At 39.3% G+C, this 14,524-nt stretch overlaps 1 long non-coding RNA gene and 1 other non-coding gene across 3 annotated transcripts; one reads left to right on the forward strand and one right to left on the reverse strand.

Annotated features, from left to right (window-relative positions):
• Window positions 1–6,413: 6,413 nt before the first annotated feature.
• On the forward strand, window positions 6,414–10,224 carry LOC124053865. 2 transcript variants are annotated; one of them, XR_006842247.1, is made up of 4 exons: window positions 6,414–6,604; window positions 6,849–6,901; window positions 8,072–8,134; window positions 9,926–10,224. It is a non-coding gene; the product is annotated as an uncharacterized LOC124053865 (long non-coding RNA). The 2 variants fall into 2 exon arrangements; XR_006842248.1 differs by lacking the exon at window positions 8,072–8,134.
• On the reverse strand, window positions 9,011–9,149 carry LOC124053896. Its single transcript, XR_006842261.1, has one exon. It is a non-coding gene; the product is annotated as a U4 spliceosomal RNA (small nuclear RNA).
• Window positions 10,225–14,524: the final 4,300 nt, after the last annotated feature.

A 14,524-nucleotide genomic window follows, 5' to 3' on the forward strand; every position in this document is an offset into this window, starting at 1 on the left:
CAGCTTCTAGTTCAAACATGTTTGTTCTTTTGTCTACAATAAATAAGAAACCTATTTATCTGTGAATGCCAGACTTTTAATTGTTTTGTATCTGTGTAATATTCACTGACATGCAGTATTTGGTAGACATCAATGATTGTTGCATAATTCATTTGTTCATGTCTTTTGCATTCTGTGCAATTCACTAGGGTAAATATCCAATGTATGGAATATACTATAAAGACAAAGGTGTTGGGACAAACCTCTTTATTATTGATTTCAAGTATGGTAAGGGGCTGTTTTTCAGGGGTTGGGCTCGGCCTCTCGCTTCCAGGGAAGGGAAATCTTAATGCTTCAGCATACCAAGACATTTTGGACAATGCTATGCTTCCAACTTTGTGGGAATGTTTCTGGCGATGTGTCCCAATACTTTTGTCTATAATGTATGTCATAAATTTTCTCCAGCGTCTCCGTGCCTGCCATGTCTTTATCTATCTCTCCAATGACAGTTATGTATGGGTGACATACATACCACTTTCCTGCAGCTGCACAGTACTCAGCTAGGAGAAAATTGAGTTCTCTTTTCATTAATTCTTCAATTAAACTGCAATAACTTACAATATATCAGTTGCATCCACAGTAGCAGCTTTCATTCAAGTCATTTTGACTTTTAATTAAAAAATCTGCCAGCAACTATTACCTGGTAGGGTAAGATGATACTGGGGGTGCAAATGTATATGCACATGAGACACAGTTTGTGACTGTGTATATAAGTGTGCTTATGTCATTTGGCCCCTTGCCATTACAATTATGGCTGCCTAATGGAAACACCATTTAATAATATATGCAATAACCTTCCGTTTGGTGCCTTTTTTTTTTTATGCATAACCCTGGAAATGAAGAAGGAACTGTGGGGGAAACGGTTCTGGTAGAGATAAATCTTACCTGCAGCAGGACCCGCAATTGTGAGGATGTTAAGTTGTATAACAATGTCTTGCATCCAAAAAAAAAAAAAAAAGATAATAATTAGGCTGACTTTGCTCATGAAAGTCAGCTCATTACATGGTCTGGGGTTTGTAGAAATACTCCACGGTTTACAGAATCAAAGCCCCTCCGCCCCCCCCGAACTGTGGCCCTTATCTGATTTTCAGCCAAAACCCAGAACAACATTCCAGAGCGAATAACAACAACATCTAGAAGCCATTTTTTATAAAATTCCCGAGTTATGAATAATATTTGAAATACTTCTTGGGTCAGTCAGCAGCTTGGTCGTGTTGTTTTGCTGACACAGGTCCTCATTAGAACCAGTTGCTGATTAAAAACAAGCCCATCTCGTCATCCTCCTGTCCCCCTCCCCTCCTCTCTCCCGTCCTCCCTTCCTCACTCTGTCCTTCCTTGTGCTGTTGGTTCAACATCAAAGGGACCAATTTGCATAGAGCGAGAAGGGAGTACTGAGAGCCAACCTTGTTTAGCTAGTCAGTTTTCTGGTGGTGCTTAATGGCTGCTGACAGATGAAAGGAAAAGCGTTCCACAACCCAAACCTCATAAGTACAGCCTCTTCTATTCCGAACTGGTATCAACAGTAAAAGATAATTCTCTTAGTAAAAGTGAACAACCTCATAACTATCTACAAGTATGCACATAATAATTAGGGGATGAATGAGAACAATAACAAACACTTCTGTCACCATTTATGATCTGCGATGAGCTCCTTGTATATGATTACTGGTTTCATTACCTTTCTTTCACTATTATGTTCAATTTACCACTTATTAAGAGCTTGATGACCAGAAAGAGATTGTTGTAATGATAGGAAGTGATTCCTGGCTAACAAGAGACTGTGTGTGTGTGTGTGTGTGTGTTTGTGTCTACATGTTTGAGCATGTGTTTACAAGGTTGTATAAATGCTTGCTACGCATCAGTGCTTTACATTACCTGTAATGAGATTATATGTTCTCAGACTGGCAGAAGGTGCGCTACACAAGTTGTTATTTTCTTGACCTTGAAATGACCTTTCCCTAGTTGGAAGGTGTTTTTTCTCTCCAGCACAGCAGCATCGCCATCACACATGGCACAAAGATTGAAGAATGTATGCAGACTTCATTAAAATGAGCAAAAAGTTTGTTTTTTTTTACTCTACATGTTTCTTTTCATCAGTTTCTACAAAGATGCATCATAACCAGTGTAATATCCAGTACTGGCCAGTAAGGCATTTTCAGTAATGAGTAGTGTCTTCTTCTTTACCTTTCGGCTGTTCTCTTCAGGGGTCGCCACAGCGAATCACCGGCTTCCATCTCGCTCTAACCTCCGTATCCTCTTCCCTCACACCAGCTACCTTCATGTCCTCCTTCATTACATCCATAAACCTCCTCTTTGGTCTTTCTCTAGACCTCCTGCCTGGCAGCTCTAACCTCAGCATCCTTCGACCAATATATTCACTATCCCTCCTCTGAACATGACTAAACCATCTCAGCCTGGCCTCTCTAACTTTATCACCGAAACATCTCACATGGGCTGTCCCTCTAATGTACTCATTCCTGATCCTATCCATCCTGGTCCTCAACCTCAACATCTTCAGCTCTGCTACCTCTTTTCCTCAAAGCCACTGTCTATAAACCATATAACATTGCTGATCCCACCACTGTCCTTTAAACCTTTCCTTTCATCCTTTCCTGACGCCTTTCTCCACCCATTTCATCCTGTCTGCACATGCCTCTTCACCTCTTTTCAGTAATGAGTAGTGTAAGGGATCATAATTTTAAATTCACTACTCATAGTTACTAAACCCAGTGTAAGACAGTGAATGGGAAGTAGTATTGCTGTAAGTGTAATCTGTGAACTAAGTTGCCTGCATGAGTTGAAGAAGAAAAAGGGTAAAAGTGATGAACAGAAAGCTTGAAGTTGAGTTACATTATAACTCTCTGTGTTATTCTTGGAGTCAGCTTGTTTAATGTTTTACTTATAGTTTGATGGATGGTTGATGTCAGCGTGGGGTTTTACCGTGTTTACTGGACAGACCATTGACATTCACCGTACCAAAGTGAAATGAATATATCTCAGATACGGGCGCCATCTTATCCTGGTGACATCACTTGCAGCCAAAGTCTGTCCCGGAGTGATCAATTCCCGCCCATACACCCGTCTGACCCAGTCGCGAGCAGTGCTCAGCGGTTAATCATGATGTTTCACCTCCTTTCCAAAAAACTAATTAATACCAAACTTATCAGAACTTTGGGGTAGCCTTTATAGACTGAGGCATATTTATGGTGGTTATTTTACTTGTGTTTATTGTGGCCTTTGACAGAGCCGATTATTTTTGTAGTTATTAGACTCAAAAAGCTAAGAGAGCTTGCCGAATGTGCTGAACTCGCTGCTCACACATATTTCCCAACCCTCTAAGAGTTGTCAGTATGGACAAGCAGTGCATGTTTTTCAGTGGAGTGTCTTTGGAGGGAGTACTGAAGGGACTGGGTGAGATTTTTCAACTGGATGCTTTCAAAATTTAGCTACACTTGTTTGTTGCTTCAGCTTTATCAACCCCAGGTTTTTAGAGATTTTGTTTGGTGTAATTGCCTCTTCTCTTGATAGTAGCCATAAATAAATCCCCTTTTAAAGCGATTTCAGCTTCTTTTCTGAATAATGCCTTGTAATGTTCAGATGCAGCAGTCAGAGTTGCATCATTCTGGTACAAACATCCTCATCCTGCTGTGATTTAAGGTAATTTGGTCTTGGGCTACAGTCTTAGTTGGTATTTATGATCGACTGACTGAATTTTCAGCATTGAAGTTGTAAGATGAGGCTTACGCGAGTGGAGAAGGCATCATAACGTATCCTTGATGTGATGATTTTGACATTTTCTTCAGTTCTGCCTGTTGCCTTTTTAACATCTTTATCTTGAAAGGTTTATTTATTCATTTATTTATTTATTTTCGACATCGTTTGTTCTGTCCAGGCTTGATCTGGAAACAAAATTTGGCTGGACTGGTTCTGGACAGGTATTTCTGACACTGGCTAAGCTATATCAAGTTGCCAATAGAGGCAATCTCTAAGCAACTAAAAATTCTATTTAATTCCCCACCTTACTTTAGTATTTTGTCACAAATTGATTTAACCTGCTCACCTTGTTTTTCTTTTCAGCTCTTTCCTTTCTGTGCTTTGATTTCATTTGATTATTTCCTATTTGACCCCTGGCATTGTGTCGATGGATAAATCCACATGAAAGACTGGTGGGAGATGACAACAGTCACTTCCTGCACGTGGCTTACAATATAGTTAACCTGTTGACAGTTTATACCAGGAAGCTTTGATCGATTGTCTAAGCTTAGATTCAGGAGGAGCACTGCGAATGGTGGAACATCTTGCATGTTTGCTGAAGGGGTCATGGGGGTTTACTCATCCAATTTTCATGTGTTATGTGGACTTGGAGAAGGCCTATGACCGTGTCCCTTGGTGAATCCTGTGGAAGGTACAGCAGGAGTATGGGGCACTGGGGCTATTGCTACAAGTCATTCGGTTCCTACATAACCAAAGTGAGAGGTGGTGTGTCGGTATTCTCGGCACAAAGCCAAACTATGCCTGGTGCATGCCTGAAAACATGTTGTAAATCGCCATTGGAAATGGGATTTACAAAATCTTTAAATCTTTAACCAACTATACACAAAACATTTAATGTTTGGATGAGAAATTCAGAGAGAAGGAAGGAATAACAAACTCATCAAAGATATTTAAGGAGTGTGTACACAAATAAATGCGTCATCACTGGCAATGCCATAAATATATCAATGTTTTTTGTCTATTTTGTAGAATATCAGTTAATTAACAGGAAGTTGGGGCTCAAACATTTCATTTTCTGACAGTTTTCCCCTCTCGACTTGATGTACAGGAAAAGCCTTGCCTTTTTCTCTCATGCGGAAAAAAAAGAAAAAGATTTTTGAGTATCATCTTTAGATGAAATGTATGGTCATGAAAGACTTTTTATAATCAGTTGCATGGGTGACCTATGAAAGTAACATAAGCGCTACAAGTGACACTGTCTGTATTTATCTATATTGGCCTGATGCTGATACCTTCATTTAGAACCTGCCCACAAGCGAATGATCAGGTTGAGGAGTCTCGTTTGCTCTTAGTCTGTTATTTTTCTTCTTTCCTGGAGCTCTGACTGTAGCAAACCACTTTACCGTCTTTACTGTGTGACCTCCATCAATATCTAACGCACCCTATTAGCGAGCGTGTTATCACCATGGGGGACCTAGTGTCACGTTTTTAGTGAATCATATTGCCTAATGGTAAAGGTGTCAGGCAACAGTGACCACCACTGAAAGACTGAAGACCAGTATTACAATGGAGGCACATGATTCAGAATTTTACAGGCATTGCAATGTCATTATTGTCCAGAGACAGTTAACTGAAATTGTATCATTTCTGTCCTGGGAGATTACAGGCACTGATATCCTTGACCTCCTGCAGGACTCCTCATGGGAACCGCCCTTTAATAGATAAGGCAGGCTGAGGGTGAAACGGTGATGGAATTGGTGTCAAAGGCTTGTGTGTGTGTGTGTGCGTGTGTGTGTGTGTGTGTGTGTGCATGTGCACCTCAACAGATCACCTCCCCTGCTGTATTCTTGGGTCATTCTGCTTGCAGCTGAGGCTGATTTTCATTCCATAAATCCTCTCATTTGATGGATACATCTAATACAACCTCAGACTAGAGAATTCCATGAATGTAAAATGCAGTTACTTTCATTTTGCTAGTGTAAAAATCTAGTATTGATTCTCCTCCTCCTATTTCTGTAACCCACTTTTTGATTATCTAGCTTTACTTTACTAAGCAACCCTAACTAGCCACACAGGCTAACTCTGCATGATGAAGCACTGTGCTGGGAGCTAAGGTAACAACAAAGGTTCGGGTGTTATTCCTTCTCCAAATCCAAATATACAAGAAGAAAAGTGTAAGGAATTGATTAAACAGCAGGTTTTCATGCTTTAACCTAAGCCGCAAATGTTGCCGGCTGGTTTAAGCATGCTAGCCTTTTAGCACCAAGATCATTTCATACTAAGATTGTAGGATTAGAGGTTATGTTAAAAAAAAACAAGTTCCACTCATGACTACCACCTTAGTAGGCCTATTTCTTCATTTTCGCTTTTAGGTGTTGTACTTAGTTTGTTCTTCCCTGTTGCATCCAAAACAATTTTAACAAACAACTTTTCAACCTTGTTGTCTTTTACTTCTGCATAAGATCAAAGACCCCTTCTAAATGATGACAAAAATGGTAGCACTTTCCCTGTTATCACTGTAAACTGAGAATGTGTGAGAATGTAAAGGTTGACAACTGTGGTTCTCATTCCAGCTCAGCAGAAAACCTCTTGGAGCCACACAGCTGCAGCCAATCTCAGTAATTACAGATTTCAGCAGACCAAAGTTCTCAGGTTCTGTCTTAATCCAGACTCTGTGGGGGACCTCGAGCTGTAGCGTCTCATGGGGACTACAATTTCCAGGGGCACCTGAGACACACTCAATAATCTGCAGACCTCAGCAAGAGACTTCACATTAATGATATTCTACCCTTCAGTGGTGTTGACCTGTGATGTTTGAGGTACCACTGAAGCTATCACTGCATTTCATATGGTAATGTGCTGATTAAATAATCAGTTCATGAATTTTGCCTACTCTTGGTGAAGGATAAAACCATTGCTGCCAACCATTGTTGACATTGCCCAATTATCTCCCGTCACATGAAAACAGTAAGATTAGAGAAGTGGCTAAATCAGTCTCGTTATATTTCTGAGAATGACTCATATCAGATGACTCATTTGGGCTAATTAGGAGATAATGCTGTGGTGTCTCATCATTAATTGTCCAATTAAAACAGGAGGGTTCACTTCTTCACTTTACCTGAGGAACTCCATCTGTGGTCATGTCCAAGTGAGATAAAAGAAGTTTGTTTTCGGCATAATTTGATATCTGCTTTTCTGTCGCTACTCATCAGGTTACACCAGTATCGGTTTTGGATTTTGTTAAGCATTTTATTTTGTAGCTCGCTCTCCTCGTGTGTCACATTTTGCATTGTACTTCCCATCTTTGTCTCGTCTCCTGTCTTTATGATTCCCTTGATTAGTTTCACCATTAGTGTCACCGGTTAGTCTTCTTCTTTAGCCCTTGTGCTTCTTCCTCAGTTGTCTGTCTGAGTCTATCCTCTGAATTCCAGCTACCTCGCTCACATAAACTTAACAACACCTGTGAGCATGACGAGTTATTATTCTCATTAAATATTGGCTGTACTAACTGAAAGGCTGCTCCTGCGTGATTACACACTTTCAGTCCAAGCAGACGGTGATCTTTGCATTCACAGACAATCCATGAAAAGTGTTACCTAGTGACTTTGCACCTCAACCCCTTTGGGGGTTGGAAGCAAAGACTCAAAAGAAAAATGTGCAGCATGTCAGATTTGTGTCACCTGCGCATGAAACAAATCAAAAAAAAAAAATACTGCTGGTACGAGAAGAGGCACTGAGGCAAAAGACCAGTCAGGCATTTAATTACAACCACATGATGCCAAACTAAGACTCTCAAGAAGGACTGGTGTATTCAAGGGAACCGATGTTATTACGCCAACAAATGGGTCTTTCTCAGAATTCCCCTTAATCCCCGGTGATAAATTAGGTGTGAACTGAATCACTTTGATTTCAGTTTGCTCTGTTGATTTCAGTTTTCTTTGTTTGTAATTCTTTGTCTCCAATTTTCCACCGCCATGACTGAGCCTTATTGTCTGTCTGGAGACATTCATTTGCCTTCAGTGGTTGTGGCATTTCATTTTAGTACATTTGCTTTTATAATTAGAGTTAATATGGCATTGGCTGAATGTAATTAAAGTCCAGTCCTGTCCCAGATGTGTGTCACCTGCTGGGTGCAGGGTAATTAAATGATCTGGCAGCCACTGATTCTCCAGCATGCTGGGCTTACACTTTCACCTGCTGATGGCACCACAAGTGATCAGATGTGATAATCACAGTGAGCAGATTTGCGGGGGAGATGATTTTGTGAGATGAGAGAAGCCTATCTTCAACTTGCCTATGTTGTTTTGTGTTGCAACAGCTTGACTTCAAGCATCTGTCAAACCTGCTGATGTGTGCGTCGGACAACGTGGGCGATTTTATTGTGAGTGATGTTATGTCTATATGATAGAACTGATACAAATACTTCCTTTATAATTGGCATGGGTTGATAAAAAAGATACAAGAATCTTGATTCCTACAATCTCCTATGAATCTGCATTGATTCACGAAAATCAAAAATTAATTTTCTAAATGTTGATAACAGTGTTGACAGGGCTCAACTGTGAGGGAGGTTGCATTAACTTTATCTTATTTTAGCACACTGGTGGTCACATACAAACTACACCCTAAAACCTAAAGATTGTGTCCAAATGATGTGGTTATACTTTATGACTACTCAAGGTCTTGTTTGAACAAAACCAAAACTTTGAATGTGACTTGGTAAACCCCCAAAAAAGGACATCTGGCTGATTGCTGGTGACTGACTTAATTATAACTGATAAAATCTCGCACAAATTGCTCAAATTATTACTGGTGAGATGATGGGTCTTCAGTTAATATTTGACAGAACAGACAAATGTTCATCTGAGGGCAGTGGCCTAGTGCCCTTGACACTGTAGAAGTAAATTAAATACAGAGCACTTCTGGTAAGATTGGTGATTCTTCAGCAGCTGTATGGCAGGCAAATGAAAAAGGAATGTAATGAAAAGGGAACTGGAGACGATTCTGTCTTTTCCTGAGAGAAGTGAAGATGAGGAAGAAGAAGAATTAGCTTTATTGTCAGTATATTTTTACATACACTGAATTTCTCCTCTGCATTTAAAGCAGCCTTGGTTCGAACACACATGCAACACCCAGCAAATTACATGCAGTGAACACACAAACAGGAGCAGTGGGCAGCCATGTGCGTTGATTATTCAATGCTGATCAAGCGAACCTATGTTCACAAACCGTTTCTCCAACCTCTAGGCAACAGCCGCCTCCAGAGACTAACAAAAATTGCCACAGCTGACTGTATTTCAAGTCATCTAGGTGGTGTATTGGGGAAAGTTTTCAACCAGCAATAATCACGTCTCAGTAAAACTTCATCGACTATGAAATTGTCTCTGTGAAAGAAAGAAGAAGTGCATCAAAGCTTGCAATAAAATCTGCAGCATCATCACTGCCATGTGGCACAACAAATTCAAAGTCTCCGTACCTCCCAGGGAGACAGAACCAGAGGGTGGTGAGGTTTAAATGTCAAATTTAAACTTGAAAGAAATATGACTAGATGTTGGAATCAATACCAGATGTATGTCTGCGCATAAACTATGGAGCTAGATGCAGAAGGCAATTAGTTTAGTTAGGTTAGCATAAACACTGGCAGGAGGAGGAAGATTAGAGAAGAAAAAGTTACACCATGTACAACCACATTTCTGTCTGAGTACGAAGGGCATACAACAGGCAGATGGAATCTTTTAATTTTGGTGAGAACAAGGCTAGCTGTTTCCCACTATTACAGCACTTATGCTTAACTAACTTAATTGCCTCCTGGCTCTGAGTCCATAATTGATGTATTGACACGAGAGTGGTATCACTCTTCTCATCTAACTCTTGGTAGGAAAGCAATTAACTGCATTTCTCACAATGTTTAATTTGTTTAATTGAATTTGATTCATAGATTAATTAACTTTAATTTGAAGGTATCTACACCCACATGAGATTTAGCATGTTGGTGTGGTAGCTCTGTTTTTTTACCTCTAAATTTTTGTGGAGCAAAATTACTTGAACAAATTGAAGTCATTTAAGAGCTGTTAATAGATTTTCACAGTTAATAACTGTCTGAAATCACTCTTGAGCACCAGGTAAAAGTCAGTACTTCAACCTAAATAACTGCATAATTTCCAATCCACAGTGCCGGATTTGAACTGGTTCTTCACCTGGTTTCTTCCTCTGTATAAAAATGGTTTCTAGTAGTTAATCTGTTTGGCCCCTGGAGGCTTGCAGTGTGCAGTTACAGAAAATGGCTTCTAGTCTGATTTATGCTGTTCACAACTGAAGCTCTCAAAGGTACTTCACTGGGGATGGACTAGAAGAACACTGGATTTGTCCCAGGATGACAAGACAGAGAAATCTAATCTGGAAAACAATGGCAATACATTGACTGTGCCGGTGAAGTCATTGTGTATTCACTTCTGTGCATATGCAAATTTTCACCTCCTTTATATTTGAGTACAAAAAGGCTTTGTTTTTGTTTTTTGCCAGAAGCAGTCAGTACTTTCTCAGGACCGTTGGTCACAGTCAGTTTTAGCAGCTTTGAGAATTTGCAGGGATCACAGGAGCTCTTTTTCGACAGCTGTTAGAGACAATTTAGATTTTTTTTCCAACCTTCTGTGCAATACTCCATCTCAAAAAGAATGATCTTGTATGTAAAATAGTCATCTTGATTTACTCCTGTATTTATTGAAATTCAGGTTGTAGTTGAAAATGACCATAACAAGGAATATGCCAATTAACAAAAATGGTCAGTTTCAGTAGTTAAATTGTACTAACACCAGAGAATCAAATGGAATGTATATCACACATTAAAAGTCCATTGTCTCTATTGGCAGATATAGTGGAAAATAATACACAAAATGAAAATAAAGACCTAAATAAATATGAAAAAAGGAGTCTGTCAGCCTGTTAGAATAAGCCTTTTATATCTACACAGGAGTGATCCTGTTCCACAGTCTAGGTCTTGTTGCACTGCAATGTTTCTACGTGTTTGCATGTTTTTAGCCCGGGACAGAAAAACCAAACACTGACTCAAAAGAGTTTCTTTCACCTATTTTGGATTTTTACTGGATGAGGTGAGGGGTATTCAGTTGGTTGCAATCTTCAACCTCACCATAATAGGCTACTAAAGCCTAAACACTGGATCTTTAAGTAAACCAATTATTGTTGGTCTTATTTGTAATAATATTGCATTATTCATTAATCTGTTTATCTTGATTCAGATTTTGTCTTCCATACATAGTCATTGTAAGTTGGTTTATGTTGGCTTTCTTTCTCATTTAGTTGTTTTTATTTCAAGATGACATGAAGGGGTGCCATACTATTTTGATGAGAGAAGTAATCATGTTTAGTAGTAAAGTATTTGTAATTGCATTTACTTAACATAAATAAACAAAAAGCAAATGAAAAAATGAGAATTTTATGTTACTTAATTCATTCATTTCCTAATATGCCTGTCTTGATCCTCCATACGTGGGCCTTGTAAAGTTGTTATTTTTGGCTATTTTTTCATGTAATTTTTACTATGTCTTTATCTTTTGAAAAGTCAAGTATGGGCCTCCATACAAGCTTAAACGTAATGTGTGTTCAGTTATTCCACCTCAAATCTTCCTTTCTGCACTCAAAGCATGTTTTTATTTACATGTTAACAGGCATATAGTTTCAAAGGAGGTGGCGGATCAATGGAGCAATTGCAAGAAGATTAGTCCAACAGACAGACAAGCTCAACCTGACAGGTTGACAGAAAAATCAAAGAAAACATAGACAGGTGGTTTCCTTAATCCGACACTAGCTTGACGATTCCATTATTATTCTGCTGAACATTGTCAGGCAAGGCATATTATTCTTAAGCCTACGTTTACTTCGATCTGAGGATATCTGGGTTATTGTCTGTGAGTGCATGTACACATGCACAGAGTGGCATCGAGCACAATTGGCTCCCATTAGATATTAAGCTGTTGTTTGGTCATGATCTGATGTTAAAGTCTCACAGTTGTTTTCCTTTTAAAAAAATAAAACATAAGTGCATATAGGATGTCCCACAAATGATAAAAATATTTTATTTTATCAAACAGAAGTTGCAAAGTGTTTTACAGCAGTATTTAAACTGGAACAATCCTCTAAACCAGCAGCTGGCACAGCGAGCACATACAGCTTTTACAGAGGACTGATTTGATGAGCTATAAATGTCTAACTGATGGGTTTATGTTTATACTAGTGGATCATTTACCATTTCCTATTACATATTGTGTGTATATCGATCGATCTCTCACTGTGTATATATCTATAGATATATCTATATAAAATTTCAATGTAAAGTAACTTTTTCACAATGGATACAAGTCAATCAATCAGTATAGATTTTTGCACTGATGTAGCACACATCTCATTTTTACTCAGTGGTAAATGTGAAAAGCATTTTGTCAGAAATCAATGTGGATTCAATACCAATGTCAGACAGCATCTTTGACACAAAGATTTCCAAAGCGCATGTATGATGATACCTAAGGTAAAAAAATTCTACACGCAATTTCTATCATATGTTTGTAACGCCCTCTGTTCATCACATCAAAATTTTCATTTTTTTCAATCAATATTTCTTGTGGGTCATTGCTATTTATCTAAGTATGCTTCTAATACTTCTCAAGTGGCTTAATAGACGCGCACCATCAAACAACTGGAGCACATAAAGCATAAAAACTAATTTGTCATCCAATATAAGGTGATCAGCTAGTACATCTTAGAGTCACAAGTGTCCTCTACAGTATAACCCTACTTCATCTCACCGTCTGACTCTAATGAGTTGGAGAAAAAAGTGGAACAGTGAATAATAGATTGAGTAGTGCAACAAAAAGGGCCACAACTTAAGGTTGTTATTGCTGCTTTTAACAGAGAGTGGATTAACATGGTGCTGGTGTGGGTCTAACTGAATCACATGTTAATGAGCACATTAACTGCCTGAGTGCAGGGCCTCAAGGGTGTCACTTGCTAGTAAAAATGACACCAAATTCAATGCTAGAGCAAATTTAATAGGCGGGTTAGAAAGTTTGTCACAAATCTCTTGTGGTCTCACTGTAATTCTGTAGTGGGCTTATTTTCCTCTGGCAGTATTAACTAAAAACATAAACAATAGTAGCTAATTATTTGTTTATTGATAGTTGTTTGAAAATGAAATCATCTCCTTTATTTATTTGACACTTTACTGTCACACAGCCTGGCAGTGTTAACCAAATGTAAACACAGTGGTAGACCATCACTGTCATTGTTCCAGGTGCATGGTCATTTCAGAAAGTGTCAAAAATCTCAGTTTTAACAATGCAAAACTCAGTTTGTATGGAGACAAAAGGCCAAAATGTAGAGGACAATATTTGTTTCCAAAAATGTCCATATACTTGTAAAAAAGACCCAAGTATCCTGTTGTTGCAGACCTAGCCACTTCCTTCTGTCCTTTCACAACCCTTCCACCCCAGTTTTATCACCTGCCCTCCATTTACTTACTCCCTTTTCCTTCTGATTTCTTCAGATTGTCTTTTGCACTCTGCTAAGCATTCCAGCATCCCTTTGTTTTCCCAATTTACTTGCCTGCCTGATTCCTGATCATTGATTCTTTGCCTGTCCCTTACCCGCTTAAGTTTGCCTCTGGGCTCTCTAAGAAAAAAGCTAATTGTCAAGAAAACGCTGTGGTTGCCATCTGTGAGAAATCTCAGCTGCTTTTCTTCTCCAGCAGGCCTACTGAGGTGTCTATGCGGCTCGATGTGTCAACTCGCTCCTTCCCTGTGCTGGATCCTTGACTCAATCTATGTGTACGATGATTCTCCAGGGGTCCAAGTGCCTGTCAGCTGTTCATCACTCAGTGTTCTTTGGTATTTGGGACAGCTGTGGCTGAGGAGGTAGAGGTACAACGGATTTCCCACTAATTTTAAGGTCAGTGGTTCAATATCCAGCTCCTGCTGCATGCCAAGTGTCCTCAAGAAAGATACTGAACTCCAAATTGCTCCTAATTGATATTACCTCAGTGTGTGAGAATGTTTGTGTGAAGGACAGAGCATAGAAATACTGTTGAGTGCTTTGGATAGGAAGCACTGTGCTGCCCCTGATGAGCAAGTTGGCACCATGCATGGCAGTATGTGAATATGTGTGCAAATGGTTGAATGTGGCAAGTGCTGTAAAGTCTGTGGACTAGAAAAGTGCCACATAAATACATGAGTATTTACAATTTACCGCTGTTGATCTTTTGAAAAATTCGAGCAAGCAGAGAGACTACTCAGGGGCTCTTCAGTCTGGTCCAGTGTAGATGGAAGGTGGCCAAATACTCCATCAAGTTCTGGACTCTAGTTGCTGAGAGTAAGTGGAATGCATTCTCTCTTTATGATAAAAAAATCATAAATCACATTTTTATCATTTTTATATCTGGATAGATAGATGCCTCTGGGAAAGAAAGAAGTAGAACCCTTTGGCAACCGAGTCCCATGAAATACTCTGGTTACCATCTTCATCTCTTTTCCCTAAGCTGGTAACAGCTTCCAGTGCTCCTACTTGAATTTCCCTCAGGATCAATAAAGTATCTATCTATCTATCTACCGACCTTCGTGACAGCAGAGTGACAGCAGAGTGACCATTTTGTGTTCCACTTTCCATTAAAAAAGGAATCTCACTTTTCATCTATAAGATCCTGGTGAGCTAAACCCTTCATCCAAGATGTGGTCTCCTCTGCGTCACGCCAATACTGGGACTCACA

The sequence above is a fragment of the Scatophagus argus genome, chromosome 2, assembly GCF_020382885.2.
Source record: "Scatophagus argus isolate fScaArg1 chromosome 2, fScaArg1.pri, whole genome shotgun sequence".
Taxonomy (NCBI): domain Eukaryota; kingdom Metazoa; phylum Chordata; class Actinopteri; family Scatophagidae; genus Scatophagus; species Scatophagus argus.